This window comes from Scyliorhinus torazame, chromosome 8 (genome assembly GCF_047496885.1).
Source record: "Scyliorhinus torazame isolate Kashiwa2021f chromosome 8, sScyTor2.1, whole genome shotgun sequence".
Classification (NCBI taxonomy): domain Eukaryota; kingdom Metazoa; phylum Chordata; class Chondrichthyes; order Carcharhiniformes; family Scyliorhinidae; genus Scyliorhinus; species Scyliorhinus torazame.
Window position 1 is genome coordinate 143217608 of NC_092714.1, and position 15496 is coordinate 143233103.

The 15496-nt window shown below is 46.4% G+C and overlaps 1 protein-coding gene across 9 annotated transcripts in view; it reads left to right on the forward strand.

Moving 5' to 3' along the window:
• The first annotated feature begins 5457 nt into the window (after positions 1-5457).
• Positions 5458-15496, forward strand: part of zc3h13 (zinc finger CCCH-type containing 13) — a 165901-nt gene continuing 155862 nt past the window's right edge. For 6 of the 9 annotated variants that reach the window (XM_072514301.1, XM_072514305.1, XM_072514309.1 and 3 more), the window contains exon 1: positions 5458-5556. The gene's annotated coding sequence lies outside the window, so the exon portion shown is untranslated. Of the gene's footprint in view, positions 5557-13571; positions 13621-14259; positions 14433-15496 lie in introns of those variants that run through there. The other 3 variants (XM_072514302.1, XM_072514303.1, XM_072514304.1) reach the window with 3 other exon arrangements.

Sequence of the window (15496 nt, forward strand, 5' to 3'; positions counted from 1 at the left end):
AGGGGGAATACTGGAGGTGCTTCGGGTGTTTGGGTCTTTCATGTGATATAAATTAAATCTAGACAAGAGTGAGTATTTGAAATTAAATGAAATGAAAGTCGCTTATTGTCACAAGTAGGCTTCAAATGAAGTTACTGTGAAAAGCCCCTAATCGCCACATTCCGGCGCCTGTTCGGGGAGGCTGGTACGGGAATTGAACCGTGCTGCCTTGGTCTGCTTAAGAAGCCAGTGATTTAGCCCAGTGTGCTAAACCTGTGGTGGCTCGGCCGGGGGTGGGGGCAGGGTTGGATGGGCTGCCATTTCGTAGGGCAGGGACTCACTTTAGATACCTGGGGGTGCAGGTTGCTCTGGAGTGGGGGGGGGGGGGGCTCCGTAGGTACAACATTTCTAGTTTAGTGGGGAGAGCGAAAGCCGATCTGGCAAGGTGGGATGGTCTCCCTCTGTCACTGGCGCGTCGGGTACAGGTTGTTAAAATGAACGTGTTGCCGTGATTTCTGTTTATTTTCCAATGCTTGGCGATTTTCCTGCCAAAGGCATTTTTCAGAGAGATTGAAGGAATGATTACCCCGTTCATATGGGCAGGGAAGGTGGCCAGAGTTAGAAAGGTGCTGCTACAGAGGGGAAGGCAGGCAGGGGGTTTGGGTCTTCCGAACCTGATGTATTATTACTGAGTGGCGAATGTGGAGAAGGTGCGGAGCTGGTTCAGATGGGTTGATTCCCAGTGGGTCAGAATGGAGGAGAGTTTGTGTCGGGGATCGGGATTGAAGGCGCTAGCAACAGCGCCACTCCCAATGGCCCCGGGGAAATACTCAGGGAGTCCGGTAATAATAGCTCATTGAGAATTCAGAGGCAGTTTCGCCAACACTTCAGGTTGGGGGCAGGGTCAAGGGAAATGCCGATTCGGGGGAACCACAGATTTGAACCAGGGAAGTGGGACAGAAATTTTCGGAAATGGGAGGAGAAGGGGATTAAGATACTAAAAGATTTGTTTCTTTGTGGTCAGTTTTACAGGATTGAAGGAGCTGGGAGCGAAGTTTGGTTGGAGCAGAGTGAAATGTTTACATACATGCAGGTTCGAGATTTTGCCAGAAAGGAGATACAGAGCTTCCCGGTGGAGCCGGCCTCCACATTGCTGGAGGAGGTGCTGACGACAGTGGGACTGGAGAAGGGGGTAGTGTCGGCGATTTACGAGGCTATTTTGGAAGAGGAGAAGGCACATAGAACATAGAACATAGAAAATACAGCACAGAACAGGCCCTTCGGCCCACGATGTTGTGCCGAACCTTTGTCCTAGATTAATCATAGATTATCATTGAATTTACAGGGCAGAAGGAGGCCATTCGGCCCCTTGAGTCTGCACCGGGTCTTGGAAAGAGCACCCTACCCAAACTCAACACCTCCACCCAACACCAAGGGCAATTTGGACATTAAGGGCAATTTATCATTGGCCAATTCACCTAACCCGCACATCTTTGGACTGTGGGAGGAAACCGGAGCACCCGGAGGAAACCCACGCAGACACGGGGAGGACGTGCAGACTCCGCACAGACAATGACCCAATCCGGAATCGAACCTGGGACCATGGAGCTGTGAAGCAATTGTGCTATGCACAATGCTACCGTGCTGCCCTTAAGAACAAATAAATCTACACTATATCATTTTACCGTAATCCATGTACCTATCCAATAGCTGCTTGAAGGTCCCTAATGTTTCCGACTCAACTACTTCCACAGGCAGTGCATTCCATGCCCCCACTACTCTCTGGGTAAAGAACCTACCTCTGATATCCCTCCTATATCTTCCACCTTTCACCTTAAATTTATGTCCCCTTGTAATGGTGTGTTCCACCCGGGGAAAAAGTCTCTGACTGTCTACTCTATCTATTCCCCTGATCATCTTATAAACCTCTATCAAGTCGCCCCTCATCCTTCTCCGCTCTAATGAGAAAAGGCCTAGCACCCTCAACCTTTCCTCGTAAGACCTACTCTCCATTCCAGGCAACATCCTGGTAAATCTTCTTTGCACCTTTTCCAGAGCTTCCACATCCTTCCTAAAATGAGGCGACCAGAACTGTACACAGTACTCCAAATGTGGCCTTACCAAAGTTTTGTACAGCTGCATCATCACCTCACGGCTCTTAAATTCAATCCCTCTGTTAATGAACGCGAGCACACCATAGGCCTTCTTCACAGCTCTATCCACTTGAGTGGCAACTTTCAAAGATGTATGAACATAGACCCCAAGATCTCTCTGCTCCTCCACATTGCCAAGAACTCTACCGTTAACCCTGTATTCCGCATTCATATTTGTCCTTCCAAAATGGACAACCTCACACTTTTCACCACTGGAAGAGATCAAAGAAAAGTGGGAGGAAGAGTTGGGAGAGGGTATGGAGGAGGGGTTCTGGTATGTGGTGCTCCCGAGAGTGAACGCCTCCACCTCGTGTGCGAGGTTGGGGCTGATACAGCTGAAGATGGTATATAGAGCACACCTCACAAGGGCGAGGAAGAGCCGGCTCATTGAGGGGGTAGAAGATGTGTGTGAATGTTGCAGGGGGGGCTCCACAAACCACGTTCATATGTTTTGGTCCTGTCCAAAGCTGGAGGATTACTGGAAGGAGGTTTTTAGGGTAATGTCCAAAGTGGTGCACGTGAAACTGGAACGGGCCCTCGGGATGCCATAATAGGGGTGTCGAAACAGCCGGGGTTGGAAACGGGTGCAGAGGCAGATGTTGTAGCCTTCGCCTTGTTGATCGCCAAAGGCAGATCCTGTTGGGATGGAGAGCAACCTCTCCACCCTGTGCCCTGGCGTGGCGGAGGGAATTCTTGACTCTTGAGAAGGTTAAGTTTGAACTGAGGGGAAGGATGGAGGGGTTTTACAATTCATGAGCGTTATTCATTATGCACTTTCAAGAATTGGATAACATTGAACATTGGTTGGTTGGGGGGGGGGCGGCAGTATGTGTTAATGGTGACTATGGGTGATTCCTGATTCCTTTTTGTTGTTTATGTTAACATGCGGGCAGTTGTTTGGGGGTTGGTGGGAGGATGGGATTGTTGTTGTTGATATGGGGATTTACATTATATTTGTTACTGCTTATTGTTTATTGTTGGTGGGTGCAAATTTGGGAGAAAATGTGAAAAAGGAGAATAAATAAAAAAAAAAGAAATGCTTAGGGTAGTGTATTGAGATGGATAGAAAACAGGTTGGCAGACAGAAAACAAAGAGTAGGAATTAACAGGTCTTTTTCAAATTGGCAGGCAGTGACAATTGAGGTACCACAGGGTTCGGTGCTGGGACCCCAGCTATTCACAATATATATTAATGATCTGGATGAGGGAACAAAATGTAATGTCTCCAAATTTGCAGATGACACCAAGTTGGGTGGAAGGGTGAGTTGTGAGGAAGATGCAGAGATCCTTCAGTGTGATTTGAACAAGTTAAGTGAGTGGGAAAATGAACGGCAGATGCCGTATAATTTGAACGAATGCAAGGTTATCCACTTTGGTAGCAAAAGCGAAAAGGCAGACTATTAGCTGAATGGCCGTAAATTAGGAGAGGGGAATATGCAACGTGACTTGGGTGTCCTCGTACACCCTTCACTGAAGGTAAGCATGCAGGTACAGCAGGCGGGGCCTTGGTAAGGCCACATCTGGAATATTGTGTGCAGTTTTGGTTTCCTTATCTGAGGAAGGATGTTCTTGCTCTAGAGGGAGTGCAGCAAATGTTTACCAGACTGATTCCTGGGATGGTGAAACTAATGGATATGGTGAGATTGAATCCGTTAGGGTTGTATTCGCTGGAATTGAGAAGAATGAGGAGGATCTCATAGAAACCTATAAAATTCTAACAGGACTAGACAGAGTAGATGCAAGAAGGATGTTCCCGATGGTGGGTGTGTCCAGAACCAGGGTTCACAGTCTGAAGGTACAGGTAGACCAGTTAGGACAGAGATAAGGAGAAATGTCTTCATCCAGAGAGTGGTGAGCCTATGGAATTCTTTACCACAGGAAGTAGTGGAGGTCAAAACGTAGTAGCTAGGATTCTCCAAGCCCGCGCCGGGTCGGAGAATTGCCGGTGACGTGGGAAATTCCTGCCACGCCGATCCGACACCGGGCCACGATTCTCTGGGGACTGGAGAATCGGCAGCAATCACGCCCAATGCGGCGCCGGTCGGGGGCCGCTGAAGGAGGCCCCGCGGCGATTATCCGCAGTCGACCGGCCAAATCCCTGCCTGATACCACCCGGCGGGAGCTCGGACCCGCGGCTGCAGTGGCCATCCTGGTGGGGGGGGGGGGGGGGGGAGCGGGGGGATCAGACTCTGGTGGGGGCCTCCACAGCGTCCTGGCCCGCGATCGGGGGCTACTGATCGGCGGGCGCCCACGATCTGGAGAGGGACTACCTCTTTCCGTGCGGGCCCGCTGTAGGGCTCCGCCATGTTGCTCCGTCGTCGGTGCGGAGGCGGCCACCACACGCATGCGCTGGCGCGGAGAAGGCTGTTGCGCACATGCGCGGAACGCCGCCAGAAGTTCAGGGCCGCCTTTCGGCAGCGAAACAGCGCACAGCACTCCGGCGCCGTGCTGGCCCCCTGAGGGCCGATGAATCGCTGGGCCAGGAGGCTTGTTGACGCCGGCATGCACCACTCGGGTGTTTACGCCGGCATCAACACTTGGCCGGGATTTCAGAGAATCCCGGCCAGTATGTTTTCAGGAAGTAGATAGGAATAGCACTAAGGGCAAAGGGAATCAAAGAACATGGGAGGAAAGCGGGATTAGGGTAGTGAGTTGGATGATCAGCCATGATCATAATGAATGGTGGAACAGGATCAAAGGGCCCAATGGCCTCCTCCTGCTCCTATTTTCTATGTTTCTATTATTACATTTAAGAAATATCTCAACATGATTCACAATTAATTTAGTTGAGATGAGGTGATTGTAGTTCCAGTCCAATGCAAACACTGACATGGTACATGGTTAAAACTGCCCGATGTACTTATTAAGAAAAAAAGGTGAAGTTCTAAGATTATACTTATGATTTAAACAGAACACGTTGAGGCCCTGTTGATCTTTCACTACATTAAGATGAACAAATCTTTTTAAATCAAAATATTGTGTATTGTAATTTTCACTATGTGAACGAGCAAGCTGGTATTCCCACAAGTAATGTCAGCATTACTTTAGTTGAGAGTGTGTCTGCAACAAATGTATTATCAGTTTGCAAAAAAACTCACATTAGATGACAAATCTCATTGATAATACTTTTTGGAAAAAACTGTACCCCCTTCAGTGGGAGGATCCTGAGTGTTTTTTAAAAGGGATTAATTTGCTGAAACACTGTTTGATAGTCTAGAACTCCTTGCTTGATAGCACAGAAATTCTTGTCTGACTTACTGCTGTCAAGTTGAGCTCAGGCTGTCACCTCAGGGACTGACTGGCTGACTCGCGCTCTCTGTGTGCTGTCGCCGGGTGATGACGTTGCCGTGTCGCCCAGTTAGCGAGCAGCGAGGCCCCGGCCGCCCGGACCCGGACCCTCAGCGGCATCTTCAACCCTCTTCAGGTGGGTGCAACACACTGAGCCGGGAGGCCGCTAATCCGCCAGGTTTAACCGAGAGAAGGGGGGAGGTATAAGTGAGCGGGCCTCGGCTTGGCGCGCTCGCTCACCGCGGGGAGGGATATCTCTTGACGGCTACATGGGCCGGCCCGAGCCGCTCTGCCCTTCTCCCCATCCTGGGCAACAATAGGGGGGCAGCTTGCCAGAGGCGCAGCGGTTAAGACCCAGCTCTCTTCATGGCTTTGTAAAATCCATCTTGGTTTATTAACGTGGCTAGTGCGTGTTAAAGTCTGGATCTGGGGGGGGGGGGGGGGGGGGGTGCTTTTTGTACAAAGTATTGTCTCCCGCCACCCCCACCCCCCGAAGGACACATTTACGAGAATCATGTAATCCCTTTGGGTCACCCACCCTCAGACTGCTGGAAGCATAGGCTGACTGGCCTTGCTCACCTGTAAAACACCTCAACAAGATAAAAAAAAAGAAAAACATGGATTTATCTCATGATTATCGAGGCCGCTGGGCATCTCAAAGCGCTTTATGGGCAATTAAGTATATTTGAAATGTGGTCGCTGTTGTGATGAAGGAAATGCAGCAGCTAATTTTACGCACAGTAAGATCCCACAAACAACAATATGATCATCGTCAGATATTCTGTTTTTGTGATGTGGATTGAGGGATGGATATTGGACGGGATAACACTGATAACTCCCCCTGCTCTATTTTGAAATAGGGTCATGGGATCCTTTGTATTCACCAGAGCAGGCAAATGGAATATTGGTTTAAGCTGCAGAAACGATCTAAAATTCCCAGCCTCTGACCTCTTAGAGTCACTATTAATATAACTAATAATGATTATAATTAATAATCTTTATTGGTGTCAAGTAGGCTCACATTAACACTGTAATGAAGTTACTGTGAAAATCCCCTAGTCGCCACACTACGGCACCTGTTCGGGTACACTTGAGGGAGAATTCAGAATGTCCAGTTCACCTAACAAGCATGTCTTTCGGGACTTAATGGAGGAAACCCTTGTAGACGTGGGGAGAACGTGCAGACTCCGCACAGACAGTGACCCAAGCCGGGAATCAAACCCTGGCGCTGTGAAGCAACAGTGCTAACCACGCTGCTGCCCTATTTCAGTTTCTGGTCAATGGTACTCTCCAGGATGTTGATAGTGGGGATTCAGCCATTGAATGTAATGAGGAAATGGTTGGATTCTCTATTGTTGGAGATGGCTATTGCTTGACCTTTGTATGTCATGAAGGTAACTTTACACTTCTCAGCCCATGCCCAAGTGTTGTCCAGGTTTTGCATATGGATGTGGACTGCTTCAGTATCTGAGTCACAAATAATGCCGAATATTGTGCAATCATCAGCAGACATCCCCAGTTCTGACCTTATTTATGACGGAGAGAACATCATTGAAACAGTTGAACATGGTTTCGCCTAGTATACGTTTCGTGAGGAACTCCTGGAATTGGGATGATTGATCTCCAACAACCACAAGCTAGATATGAGACCCACCAGTGGAGAGTTTCCCCCTTGATTCCCATTGACTCCAGTTTTGCTAGGGCTCTGTGATGTTCAAATGCTTCCTTGATGTCAAAGGCAGGCACTTCATCTCACCTCTGGAGTTCAGCTCTTTTGTCCATGTTTGGCCCAAGGCTGCAAACAGGTCAGGAGCTGAGTGGCTCTGGTGGAACCCAAATCGAGCGTCAGTGAGCAGGATACCTCTGAGTAAGTGCAGCTTGACAGCAGTGTTAATGACACCTTCAATCACATTGATGATAAAGAGTAGAATGGTGGAGTGGTAATTGGCTGTGCTGGAAAAGCTTGGCTAAGGGCACAGCTAGTTCTAGGGCACAAACCTGGGCACCTTAGGAGGAGGCCGAGCTGGAGCATCCACTCAGCATTTCTAGCTGAAGATAGTTGCAAATGCTTCAGCCTTATCTTTTGCACTGATCTGATGGGCTATTGAGGGTGGGGAAATTTGTGGAGTCTCCTGGTCATCAAGCCAGTCGATCATCTGCAACACACAAGTCAGGAGTTTGATTATATACTCTCTCTCTACTTGCCTGGATGAGTGCAGCTCCGACAACATTCAAGAACCATGATACCATACAGCACAAAGCAGTCTGCTTGATTTGCACTCCCTCCACCGTCTCCAACATCCACCCCATCCATTACTGATGTACAGTGGCAGCAGGCTGTACAATTTACAAGATGCACTTCAGCTCACCAAGGCTCCTTCAACAGCACCTCCCAATCTAGTGACCTTTTCTACAAAGAAGGATAAGGGCAGCAGATGCATGGGAACACCACCTTCAAGTTCCCCTCCAAGCCACATACCATCTTGATTTGGAACTATATTGCTGTTCTTCACTGTGGCTGGGTCAAAATCCTGAAACTCCCTCCCAAACAGCACTATGGATGTACCTACACCAAATAAGCTCACCACCACCTACTCAAGGGCAATTAGCGATGGGCAACAAATGCTGGCCTGGCCAGTGACGGTCACATCCCATGGAAGAATAGGAAAACAAATCAGCCATGTTGGGTAGAAATTTGTTACAAAATGGGAAGTAGCACATCTGCCACCTCTTGTACATTCCAGCCCAGTTTTCAATTCATTTGAAGCCATGATGGGCAGCCATGTGATAGCCATCGGTATTTTGTCACCACCAAAAAGGAATTTCTACCACATTATTTTTTTGAATTATAGAATCCACGCTGTACAGAAGGAGACCATTCAGACCATCGAGTCTGCACCAACCCTCTGAAAGAGCACATCACTCAAGCCCACTTTCCTGCCCTCTCCCTATAACCCCTTAATCTAACTTAGACATCCTTGGACACTAAGGGGAAAGCCAATCCACCTAACCTGCACATTTTTGTACTGTGGGAGGAAACCAGAGCACCCGGAGGAAACCCACGCAGACAATGTGCAAACTTCTCACAGGCAGTCACCCAAAGTCGAAATTGAACCCATCCCTGGTGCTGTGAGGCAGCAGTGCTAACCACTGTGCCGCCATAAGGGGAGAGCTGACGGGGTGATTTAACCTGAGGTGCGAGGTTGAGAAGGTGGGGCCTTCATGAATAACACAGCCGGTACGGGATTTGAACCTGTGCTGTTGGTGTTGTTCTGCATCACAAACCAGTCGTCCAGTCAACTAACCCATCGCATAGGAACACATCAAAGACTCAAGTTATTTACCAATCCCCTCCAGAGTAAGATCCGGTCTCTCCCTCAAAGAACGAAGAAAAGTACAGCACAGGAACACAGACCCTTTGGCGCTCCAAGCCTGCGCTGACTATGCTGCCTGTCGAACCTAAAACCTTCTACACTTCCGGGGCCCGTGTCCCTCTATTCCCATCTTATTCATATATTTGTCAAGACGCCTCTTAAACATCACTATCGTACCTGCTTTCACCACCACCTCCGGTAGCGAGTTCCAGGCACCCGCTACTCTCTGCATAAAAAAACTTTCCTCGCACATCTCTAAACTTTGCCCCTCGCACCTTAAAACTATGTCCCCTAGTAATTGACTCTTCCACCCTGGGAATATGTTTCTGACTCTCCACTCTGTCCATGTACCTCATAATTTTGTAGACTTATATCAGGTCACCCCTCAACCGTTGTTCCACGGTGAGAACAAACTGAGTTTATCCAACCTCTCCTCATAGCTAATGCCCTCCATCAAGATCAATGGAGAAACTCTCCCAAATGTGCAACTTTTCCCATATCTGGGGAGCCACCTCTCCTCTAAGGCTGACATCGATGCGGAGGTCCAACATCATATCCAATCTGCGAGCGCCTCCTTCGGATGCCTAAGGATGGGAGTTTTTTAAAATAAATTTAGAGTACCCAATTATTTTTTTTTCCAATTAAGGGGCAATTTAGCGTGGCCAATCCACCTAATCTGTACATCTTTGTGTTGTGGGCATGAAACCCACGCAGACATGGGGAGAATGTGCAAACTCCACACGGACAATGAACCAGGGCCGGGATTCGAACCCGGGTCCTCAGCGCCTTAGGCAGCAATGCTAACCACTGTGCCACATGCCGCACTAGGATGAGAGTCTTTGACCATGACATCCATGCTGATGCCAAGATCCTTATGTACAAGGCGGTTGGCCTCCTAACTCTTCCATATGGTTCAGAAAGGTGGACTATGTACAGGCGTCCCCTCAAGGCCCTGGAGAGGTACAATCAACGCTGTATGAGATGAATTCTCCGCATCAGCTGGGAGGACTGGTGTATTAACATCAGTATCCTTGAAGGAGCCAAGAGCGCCAGCATTGAGGCTATGATCATTCAAAACCAATTCCGATGGGCCGGCCATATGCTTAGGATGTCACAGTCTCGACTTCCAAAACAAATCATCTTTGCCTAGCTCAGGGAAGGCGTCCGAAGGACTTCAAAGACACTCTGAAGACTTACCTCAAGAAATGCAACATCAAAGTCAATGCCTGGGAGACCCTTGCTCACAAGAGACCTACTTGGAGGAACATCCTGATTGAAGGGACACAATTCTTCGAGGACGCCTGATGGCAAGAGGAGGTCCAGAAAAGGAACATGGGAAAGGAATATCAGCAATCTAGAGTCCGGGGACCAATGCCATGTCCCGGAAACACCTTTCAAATGTGTGGTCAAAGAAGCTGCTCGAGGATTGGGCTCATCAGCCAAACAAGGACCCACAGAACCCATGACTAGTAAAATGGAGCTCCTCAGGTGGACAATCATACTTATTAGTGCGTTATCGCTGAAGAAGAAGATGTTGTTGAATACCTTGTAGACCCAGAATAAAAGTAAAATCCCACGGATGCTGAAAATCTGGAAAAAAACAAAAAGATGCTGAACGTAGCAGATTTGGCTTTTACCATTGTCTTTTACCATTTCTTTCTTTCTTGATATATATTTAATTCCCCCCCCCTCCCCCAATCTTATCCACCTTTCCTTCACCTTTCTCCTCTTTGCTTCCCCCTTCCCCTTCCCCTCCCCCCACATCTACAGTTCATCCTCTGATGTTAGTTTCTCTGCTGTTTGACCTTTCACATCTTTTGTCCTCTCTGGGGACAGCCATTAGCACTCTTTCCCCTTGCTTTCTGTGGCCATTAGCACCCGGTTTCCCTGGGTTTCTGTGGCTATGACTCATCTTCCATTCTCACTCCACAGTAGCAATATTTCCCACTTTCTCTGCTGTTAGCTTTGACAAAGAGTCATTGGACTCAAAGCGTTAGCTCTTTTCTCTCCCTACAGATGCTGCCAGACCTGCTGAGATTTTCCAGCATTTTCTCTTCCATAGCAGATTTAGCAGCATCTGTGGAGAGAGAAACAGTTAACGTTTCAAGTTGAATATGACTTAATTGGAGCAGAAAGGATGTAGGTTTATACTGTTAAAAGGGAATAAAAGGGAAGGTCGGAGACAGGGTAGCAGGTGAGAGAGATTAAATGACAGAAATGTCATGGAACAAAAGGGAAAGGGATTGGTAATGGTTGTAGAAAGAAAGAAACATTGATGCAGAGTGAGTGTTAATGGAAGAACATTCCTTTGGGTATTCTACAGCCTTTAGACTAAACAACTTCAGATCATGAACTCTGTCCTCCATTATGATTTGATTTTTTGCCAAGTGTCAGTCTATTTTCATGATTTTTGAGTTGTTTATTATTCTGCCATTAACAGAAATAACAACTTGCAGTGTTTAATACAGAGACGGGTTTTCCATTAAAATTTGGTGAGTTTTCTCACTATTTCTGAGTTTTAGTAGAATGCTCTGCCATGACTTCAGCCTTACAAACATCATTAACTCAGGCCAGGTTTTGGAAGAGGCTTCATTAGTGATTAACTTGCTGGAGTGATCCTTGCCCAGGATCCTTACCTGAGACTACCCTTTGCTGAGGACTTGCACAGAAAATTGTGCCCAATCAGCCAAACACCTTTTAAGGCTCCTGCCGCATTGTTAGTGGTAAGGATCTACAGCTGTGGGCAATATTGTGCAAAACAAAAATCATTATTACCTCCTAGTTTTTGTATCCAATATTTCTGCGTATGAAACCCAAAACCCCAGAGTCAAAGATGGTGTCTATACCCTGGATTTCCCTGTTCTTCCAATGTTGTTAAGAATTCTACCATTTAGGATTTACTTCCTCCCCAGGTTTCTCTACATTGGACTACAGTGCTGTTTACCCAGTCCCCTACCCTCTTCATGCCCTGCAACCTGTACAATTTATCTTCATAGTTTGCAATACCCTCTAACTGGATGTCTGCTAATTTGGTGAGATCAATGAACTTCAATTTAATTCTTCTTTTAACTATGTCTGATTATTTATAAAAAGGGAAACAAAAGCAATGCTAACATTGTTCCTTGCCACTAATCACATAAATATTCATTTATTCCTCCATTTTCCCTCCCACCCATCTATCTAATTATGCCGCTGTATTCCCTTTAACACAATAAGTCTTCATGTGGCACCTTGTCAAATGCTTTATGACAATCTGTAACATCATTTCCATTCCCTTTACAAATACTATGATATTCCTGAGAAAGTTATTTAATAAAACGCAGCCTGCCCGTTATACTTTTGTGCTAATTAGCTAATTACTTTGTAATGCAACAGATAGGAGAGAAACGGGCAAACTACCTATTTGCCCCTACCACCTGTCAGGGTTTTGAATTATTTTAAAATATGTAGTGGCATGGTTTCCAATCCCTCAGTTTGCGTGACCCAACTTACTAATAATCCAAGCAAACTCACGTTATGATTAACCCAGAGGGTTAATTTGCTTCACATTAAAAAACCCTGGGGGAGGAGTATCTGTAACTTCCCACCCTGCTACACGCACACACAGTACAGGGGAGACAGGATACAAAACAAGAGGTTTTACAGTATACAAACCCCAAATTAATATGATTGAGATGACATGAATCACATGATTTCCAGTGTCTGAGAAGTCAAAGTCCAGAGGGTGTTTCCTTTGTGGCAGGTTGGAGATAATATTAGAAAAATCCTTGAAACAAATGATGCTGCACATGGGTTTTCTGTGCTTAGATCGCTTGTCAGGTATTGATTAGAGGCGTTTAAAATCGAGCAGGCTTTGTGGAGTTGAGAGGTGGTAACCAACCACTTACTCATCCAAGAGTTCTGTCCAGTTGATGGTAAAACAGCAGCTGAGGATTTCTCAAAGGCATGTAGTGATTTCAAAATGATCTCTCGAGTCATGTGATCTTTCTCCACAATTACTTCAACAGGGATGTTTTTCCAGTGTTTGGAGCTGGCTTAGATTTCAGGACCGATAATGTCTCAATCATCAATTGTCGAGAGAGATGCCATTCATATTCAGTGTCTGGTGTAGGGAAGCCATTGACTAGGCAAACTCACTGACTCCCCTAGCAAGGTGAGCTTATCATACGCAACCCTTTGGTTTCCCTTTGAAATAGACCTTGACAGTCCAGGTGTGATATGAGTCTGTTAGCAGCTCCCTCGACATACAAGTTCTGATGTGTAAGTCTCCTGGCCTAATGTGATTACAAGGGGCCTGTACAATGAGGTGTGAGATTCCAGAGAAAATATTTATTTTGTGCGTGTAACCTCTTGGGATAACTCCCAGACAGAGGCCAGCCCTGTGGTCGTGTGACTTGTAGCAGCCATCTTTTTTTTTGTTCCACAGAAAGTCATTTTTTTAAATGGCAAAAGAATTAAGTTGTGTTTCTTTCCATGCCTAGGGAACCAATATTAAGCATTCATTAATTTGTCACTTAGCAGTACAGAAGTTGATTTTTTCTGAAAAAAAGAGACTTGCTGTCGAAGTTCATCTTCTTACAGTCATCAGGACCGATGTAAGACTGCCAAATTTCAAAGGGAACAACAATTTATAGTGCATGCAAAAAGGGATGCTGATTGGTTGGCAAGTTGACTCTGATTGGCCTAGCCATTGCCATGCTGAATGCACCACAGAGTTATTGTTCCCCATGCTTTTGTTTATTCAGAAAGGTGCAACGTCTGGACATATTCCCTTTGGCTGCAGAGGACAAGTCCTTGCAAATTGACATATGTCGCTTCTAGCAAGTGTAAGTGAGCTACATTGTGAGGTGGTGCCCAAATGTGGAATCACATTTAACATTAAACATTATGTTTTGCAAGCATGGGTTAGTTGAGTGCGGTCAGTATTCTGCCTATTGTGAACAGCTGAAGGGAAGTGTTGTTTGTTATGATCTGTCAGTCGTTGCGGCATACGGCCTGCATACCTGACTTTGCACCAGCACTGAAATTCATATACCTCATTACTCAGGAGGAGAATGAAGGTTGCTACAGATGTATTCTGTTTCTTGCTTTTATAATTTTTTCTGGTTGTCAGTGAAGCTTTTGGTCTCTGCTGACAGAAATAACCAATATTACTGCAATATTTGAGACTGAGCTGAAGAATGAACTGAATACAAAGTCTGTGTTCTGGTACTAATATTCAGAGCAATACCTGGAATGGATTGGGAGACACCGAGGACCCTGCACATATTCCCACCCATTTGTGTCTAAAAGGAGCATGACTTGCTGATCGTCTTGATGAAATAGTCTTGAACAGTCTTGATGTTCTACACTCGGTTTACTGTCTGTGTTGGGGATCTTGCTCTTCAGTTTGATAAATGAGTTAGATTTCAAGTCTTTGCTGGTATGTAAAGCATTGATTGATGTAAATCTGTACTCCGTTTTAGGTGATCACAATCTGCCCTATTGGCAATTCTGAGCAAACCATACTTGTGCTGGGTAGGGTGCTGAAATATAGATACCATTTCTGAAATCTTGACCGCGGTTACTGCAATATATACACAACCTGTGTGGAGATGGCAGCTGAAACCATCAAAATGGTCAAAAAAGACTGACTGAGGTAAGTGGATATCAAATAATAAGAAATAGTAGATGTTCTTAAACTTTAAAATCAGTGCTGATGACTATTTGGAACAGCAATTACATTAATAAAGGTAAAAGGGGCAGCACGGTAGCATTGTGGATAGCACAATTGCTTTACAGCTCCAGGGTCCCAGGTTCGATTCCGGCTTGGGTCACTGTCTGTGCGGAGTCTGCACATCCCGTGTGTGCGTGGGTTTCCTCCGGGTGCTCCGGTTTCCTCCCACAGTCCAAAGATGTGCAGGTTAGGTGGATTGGCCATGATAAATTGCCCTTAGTGTCCAAAAACTGCCCTTAGTGTTGGGTGGGGTTACTGGGTTATGGGGATAGGGTGGAGGTGTTGACCTTGGGCAGGGTGCTCTTTCCAAGAGCCGGTGCAGACTCGATGGGCTGAATGGCCTCCTTCTGCACTGTAAATTCTATGATAAGATGGTCAAATTCAATTTAGTCAGGTACATAAGAAGAATTAGGAACAGGAGTAGGCCATCTGGCCCCTCGAGCCTGCTCTGCCATTTAATGAGATCATGGCTGATCTTTGTGGACTCAGCTCCACTCTCCGGCCTGTACATTATATCCCCGAATCCCTTTATTCTTTAGAAAGGCATCTATATTTTTCTTAAAAACGTTTCAAGAAGGAGCCTCAACTGCTTCACTGGGCAAGGAATTCCAGAGATTCACAACCCTTTGGGTGAAGAAGTTCCTCCTACACTCCGTCCTAAATCTACCTCCCCTTATTTTGAGGCTATGCCCCCTAGTTCTGCTTTCCCCGACCAGTGGAAACAACCTGCCCGCATCTATCCTATCTATTCCCTTCATAATTTTATATGTCTCAATAAGATTGCCCCGCATCCTTCTAAACTCCAATGAGTACAGTCCCAGTCTACTCAACCTCTCGTCATAATCTAATCCCCTCAACTCTGGGATCAACCTAGTGAATCTCCTCTGCACTCCCTCCAGTGCCAATATGTCCTTTCTCAGGTAAGGAGACCAAAACTGAACACAATAATCCAGATGCGGCCTCACCAACACCCTATACAATTGCAG